The following is a 7,145-nucleotide window of genomic DNA, read 5'->3' on the forward strand; positions in this document are numbered from 1 at the left end:
GGTGTGAGATTAGAGCAGTTAATGTCTAAGATCTAATCTGAAAATCAGCCCATGGTTCACACTGGCTGAACACTAGGAAGCTCTCCAATGTGGCAAATCCCCAGTGTGACTCTACTGGCCCTGAGCCTTCCAAACACAGTGTTTGACACAGGGAAGTCTGATGGCACTAGCTGCTCTCTAGGACCACTCTTAGCTGCTACCCTAAAGCACCGTCCCCATGTCCTGAGTCTCTGCAGAGATTTACTGCTGGACTCTGCTGTCCTCTGCCACAAATATTGGCACTTCCATTATTCTCCAAGATGGCCTGTAACCCACTATAACCCTCCACTGGTGATCTCCTCATACACATCATGATTTTCCAATAAGTAAAGATGTCTTCCTTTATGTCTGCAGGAGACGCAGCTGCAGGTAAGAAAATCGATTATTTCAGGCATAACTGCCTTGGTTGTGGCTGGAAAGCTTCACAAACTTTAAAGGAAACAGCATTGTTAGCTCTAACAAGCGTTTTTCCCTGGTGGACCATTGTATCCTACATGCTTTTCACATTCCGTGGTTGGTTGAGGAAGCACGGTGAGGTAGTGGAAGATTGGTCAGGTCATGGTCACTACTCAGGGACAGGTGTACACTTCCCATCATTTTTCCTCTTTTGCAGCCCTGGATAAAGCCTCTCTCAAATATTGGTGCATACTCGATGCATATTCTCTGTGGTACAGCTGTCACTGCTTTTGTCCCATGGAGGAATATGATCACTGCATGGCCTCTCCGGGCCACGTAATTCAGCAACATCCCTTCCCTGCTCATGACTCTTGTATAAATACAATTTAGCCTCTTTGTGATTCTCCTTATCACAGAAAAGGACCACCAACAGCACCAAGTCACAAACGGCTTTTCACAGCGCTAAGCCCATTTTGTCCTTGCCCCCAGTGGCTACTCGTCCCTCAGAATATGGCCACCACCACCTCCAGGGAGCACCACCTCCAGGGAGAAGGGTAACCCGGGCCTGCTTTCAGGTGGAGGCATAGATGAGCTGACCTGCCTAGGCTCTCTTGTTTTTGCCCCTTGAATCTAATGAGTATCTACTTCCCATTGTTGCTTTCTGAACAGAAGTTTCCCAAATCTGACTGTTAATTTCTTTAGGAATCCTCTTTATAATTCAGACAGTACACCACTTTCAGAAAAGTTTCTCAAAATATGATTTATACTCTGCACGTTTTCTACCCCGTGCAAAAACTTTCATTGACTCTAGAATGCTGGAATCAACGGTCAGACTCCTTAGTCTGGTATTCGTGGTTTTCTGCTGTAACTTTATCAGTGTATTATCCACAGGCCTTTGTAAGAATTCTCTAAATCTGGCCAACTTGTTAATGCCACATCATCAGAACCACCGTGGACTTCAGAAATCACCCAGCCTTCCTAGATCTCTTGGTCCAGTGGTCCTCTCCTCACTGCTATCATTGAATTATTATTTTGCATACGTCACAGAACTGATGAGCATGTAAGTCTTATGATTTATCTAACTAAAACAAAAAGCAAGACCTCCAGCAGCAACAGAATCTGCAAACAGCGTCTCTGAGAAGAAATGGACTGTAAACAGAGGTTAGGGTCGGAAGACATTTTAGAAATCCGAGTTTCTTCTTTGTCAATTTTCTAGTAGATTGCCTTATATTGGTAAATTTTTTCAAGGCAACAGGTGGAAAGACCCCAAATCATATTTTTAGGATTTTTATATGTATATACTCTATTGTTAAGCTTAGGTCAAACGTCACTTAGTCTCTGTGCCTTTCCCTGCTTCTTCTCCACACAGTAAAAATCACGTGCTCTCTGGTCTATGTCCCCACAGCACTTTCTTACTACTTCTATTTCAGTTTCTACGCCTTAGTTTGCTATTCGTGTGTTTATAGTAATCTGTGCACTCCTCATGACGTTAACATCTATTTTTTAACCTCTTTTTTGTTCTTTGGAAAGACGATCCTTCTTAGTATTATCTTAGATGTAAATAAAGAAAAAGAGTCTGACAATATGTTGCTTATATTATACGGCCGCAATAATATGTGGTACATAGAAAGGAAATGGGGAAATTCATCAGTGAAATACACCTAGTTTCAAAGTAAATGATATCTGAATGTATTTTAAATAGAAGGAGAAACTACTGATGAGACACAAAATCCATTTTTAACAAAAAGGTGTCACTTATTCACATGAAATTGTGTGCTTTCTTTTCTGTTTTATTGATTTATTTTTGCAAATTGAGGAAAATATCTCTTTAGGCAAAACTTCTTAGCATTAAGAACTAAATTTAAGAATTAACTTCACACGAATCCGAACGTACAGAGTATCTCATTTTGAGTACAATGAACTTCTGTTGATGGTCATCGGAGGAATTTTCCCTGAGTCTCATCCCCTCCCTCCACCCACCTGGCGCTGAACATCAGGCCACTGGCTTCTTTCCATCCCTTATACGTATTTCTTTCGGAGCTCTTATCACAACATGTTTCGATTATTTGTATATACTTCTGTTTCCTGCACTAGATTGTGAACTTCTGGATAACAGGGAACTTGTTTTTTTATTCCTCTATGTTTCCTCAGCATCCAACATAACACAGGCACATTTAAAAAAGAAAAAGTGAATGGACCGAAAAAAAAGGAGTTTGTGCTAAAGTGCCATGGCATTTCAATACTTATTAAAAATTAATATAACATTCAAAAATTCAGACTAAATCTGATTTAAACCCATAGAAGATATGCAAAGTTATTTGGTCTCTGTATTTATTTATTTGTTCATTCATTCACTCATTCATTTATTTTTACCAGATATCATTAAGCATCAAAGATTTCCAGATTGGAAGCCAGGTATCCATCATTTTTCAGCTACACAAGTCATTTTCTTATATGCGTTTCTGCCTGAGAAGGATAAAATGCATTTTGTAGTTCTAATTGAGCTGATGAGATTTATATTCCTGACAGCTGAAATACATGTTGCCCTTTTTGTGTGTGTACTTGCTTCACTGAAATCTAGCAAATAATTTATTTAAGAGACAGACTTTCAAAACATAAAACTCCCAGATCTTTTGACTAGGTAATTGTGGAAAACATTTAACAAATCATTAATCATTTTATAATCACTTTACCAAATAGCATATTATAAAAAGTCATAAACTAGAATTAGCAGAATGTTACCATATTCTTCTGAGAATGCTATTTTTTGAGAATGGGCAACCACCCACTACATTATTAAGTTTACAATCTAAACACAGAGACACTGCAGATTTCAGATCTTTGATTTAATGACAGAAAATATATTCTGACAAATAGCAATCTCTAAGCTGCAATAATTAATTTTCCAAATTTAAGTCCCATAACAAACTTGCTGTGTTTACACTGTGAATATGAAGCAATGAAATGGATTTTTTTAACAAGCATATCAGAACGTGTGCATCTAAAATGTGTGTCACCATTCAAAATAGTCTTCTTGAGACATTTTTAACTTATTGGAAGAATGTTGCTATTCCTGCAAACATTTATTATGGCGATAACAGAGATACGTTTATGTTAGGCTGACAGCAAAAGGTAGGAGTGATTGATTTTACCTGGGTTTTTGAGGAAGACTTCAGAGAGGGTTGGCATTATGCATGGTCTCACAGGATGAGTAGTTTTCTCATGCACATGCATGGCAAATGCGAAAAAGAATTACAGAGAGAAGAAGGACTGGGCCTCGATAATTATCACTGGTTTGGGGCGATTGTGTGAGAGTAGGAGTGGAAGGCTGAAGGAGATGGGGCTCAAGAAGCAAGGGAAGGCAAGGTCCCTGAAGGCCTTGTATATCATGCAAAGAAGTTGGGAACTAACCTTACACATAAGAGAGTAGCGCAATGGGATTTGCATTTTAAATAAATATTCTGGGCGTAACACCGAGGACAGGTTATAGAAGTATGAGGGTGGAGGAAAGATCAGTTAAGATACAAGAGAGAGCTAAAATACTACAGTCTGAGTGAGAATTGATTTGAACATTATTTAGAAGGTAGAATTGATGAGAGTTAGTGACATGTTACACAACCAGGATGGAGATGGAGTATCAAATGACTCTCAGGTTCCTGGCTTGCGTGATTGGGTGGTTAGTGGTACTACTAACTAGATAAAGGAATACAAAAACGGGTCATATGTGGGGAAAGAGCATTCAGATTTGAAGATGTTGAGCTCTACATGTCTGTGGAATTTTCCACGTGAGTCAGATTTCAACAGACTGATCTAGTCTAGTGATGTGAATATACGAGCAATGAGGATATATATGTAGTAAAGGAAACCACAAAATAGATGAATTTGCCCAGAAATCAGATGAAAATAAGCAGAAAGGAGGATCAAGAAGGGATTAGAAGAGAAGTATAGCATTACAAAACAGACAAAGGAATAAGCAGCCAGTGGGTAGGAGGAGATTTAGCAGTATTATGTATTAAAAGCCAAAGATTAAAGGCTCAAGAAAAAGGAAGTGATAAGAAGTAGTAAAAATTATTAAGCAATGTGTTGTGTGCTTCTTTCTGTTATTTTATTTAATTTAACACCTCTAAAGCGAATGTTTCCCATGCTTACAGGTGGATGAAGTAGGCTAACTTGCCCAAGGGCAACCATTCACAAGTTGTGGAATCAGGATTTGGACTGAGATCCACCTGTCTCTAGGACACACAAATGCTGCCAGTAGCATCATAGCAAGAAAGAGAGGAAGACGTACATCGCATGTGATAGTTAGAGTATAATCAGTGGAGTGAGCAGAACGATGAAAATGAGGAAGTAAATCCAGTGCTCGCTGACTTCACTTTCGAGAAGTTTAAGTCCTGGGTTTTGGTGAAAAGAGATCCTAGGGATAGGAAATTTTTTCTCCAAAATTAGAGGGTCTAGATCATGTTGATGAGAAAGAACCAATAGAAAGGGAGAAGTTAAAGTTGCAGAACAAAGATCAGTAAAGAAGTAAGGTCTTTAAAAAGATAGGATGAATTGAGGTTTAGGACATAAGGTCAAAGATCAGCTTTGAATCTGTACCTCACTGTGATCTACAGATTTAAGGGATATCATTAGAACCATAATTCCAAGTTCTGTTCTCTTCTAAGTCGATTAGAAATACCCCATTAAAAAGGGGGAACAGCTAATGGTCAAAAGATTTGGGGAATTGCTAGGTAAAATAAAGATTCTTAAGAACTTTACAGAGACATTAACACACTGATGTGTATCATGAACACCTGTAATAACAAGAAATGGAATATATAGTATTTGCCAAGTGTGTGTAACCTCAGGAATTCTTTACTTCTCTTATGACATCCATTGGTCTACAGCAGACAGTTGGAGAAATGTTACACCAGAGTGTATGCTTCCCAATTCTGTAATGGAGATCCCATTATCCCCTATAACAAAGCTCCAAAGAAAAACTTCTTCCCGCACCAATTTCCAACTAAAGGCTTTCCTCCGCGGATTGAAACAAACTCAACATAATATATTTAATTAATACTTGGATTAATTAGTTTCCTTGGAGAAGCAGACACCAAAACAGGGTTAGATATGCAAGAGATGTGTCAAAGGAAATGCCTGTGAGGGAAAAGTGGGGAGGGGCCAGAGGAGGAGAGCAGAGCCGGGAGACGGAGATGCAGGTCTGAGCCCTGTGACCGAGAGAGAAGGAAGGGGAGATTGAAGTAAAGAGTCTCAAGCTACAGGTCTAAGAAAGTTTTGTCCAGGCCAATGAGGTGTCCCAGAGCCACTTACACATTAGAGGAATCCCACAGAGAGAACCTGTCTTATTAGCCCTGCCCGTTTAGTCACTGGGGGAAGAGTCGTCTATGAGAAGCGTGGCCTTCATGCGCATGCAGTGGTGGAGCCATAGAAAATCTGGGTGGTGCATTTTCGTGGATACCACAATCTACCCTGCACTGCACAGCTCTTCCACAATCTCCGTGGATCTCTCTTCCGGAGAGGAAAATTTTGAAAAGGAATTTAGTGGGACAAACTACAGCCATCATTGCTGTAGCTGATCTCAGAGCCACCACTGATACTTATTCCCTCTCTCCTCTACCATTCATTCTAAATTCACCTCACCCACACTTGTAACCTCGGCAGGTCTTGGTGGCTTTCCTGATGGTATGACCCAAACTTACATCCCTGAGAGGTCTGGATCCTTGATAACTACACCCTTCTCAGTCCCGGGTTGCTGCATGTGTTTGTTGACGGGTATGATGGAATAAGAGAGTACCAGGAGGAACCCACATGAATCACCTGGGTTCCAGAGTATTCCTCCCTATATAAAAGCAGCCCACTTCCTCCTACTGATCAAGGTCAATCGCCCCTTCCAGAATGGCGACTCCTCTTCTTGTCTTCTGGTCCCTGGACACCAGGAGTCTAAAGTGCCCTGGCAGCAACCATAGCTTGATGTTCATTAAAGCCCTTGCTGTGTTCCCTGGCAAAAGTGTGCCCCCCTGGGGAAACAGGACCTCGAACCCTGCAGAGTGAAAACTTACGGGGATAGGAAGCATAAATTCCCCAGTGCTCATTGGGAGTGATTGTAAGGGGGGCACTCCTGCTTCTACCTCTTGTCTCCTCGATCTTTGCATCTTTCCTGTTGGGGACAGAGCACTGTATAATGGTCTCTGGTTTCATGTGTATACTACATCCCGAAGGATGGCATCCCATCTTTTCAGAGTGTTTCCTCTGAGCTGGCATTTCAGCTTTGCCCTTTGAAGGCCATGCCGGTATTCTATGAGGCCAGTACTTCTGAATGGTATGCCCTAACACAACCAGAGGATCCCATAGACCTGGCCCGCTCTCTTGCCTTCTTCCCTGTGAAGTGGGTTCCCTGGTCAGATGTTCTGCTGTGTGGGATTCCATGCCTAAGGAACAAGCATTCCATAAGCCCCCAGACAGTGGTCTGGCTGAGGATCTGCAGGCAGGAAAGGCAAATCACACTCAGAACTGGATAGAAGGAACTCGATGTGGTCAACTTGCCACCAAGTAACTCATTGGTCTTCTTGAAGAACGTTGCCATTTGCGGGGGAGTGGGACTCTGATTGTTCTGTTTCTGACAGGCTGGATATCTAGAGGCAGTAATTCCTAAATCAGCCTTTGCAAATGGGAATCCACGCCATTGGGCCCAGGCAGAGCCTCCATCAATG

This window comes from Diceros bicornis, chromosome 33 (genome assembly GCF_020826845.1).
Source record: "Diceros bicornis minor isolate mBicDic1 chromosome 33, mDicBic1.mat.cur, whole genome shotgun sequence".
Classification (NCBI taxonomy): domain Eukaryota; kingdom Metazoa; phylum Chordata; class Mammalia; order Perissodactyla; family Rhinocerotidae; genus Diceros; species Diceros bicornis.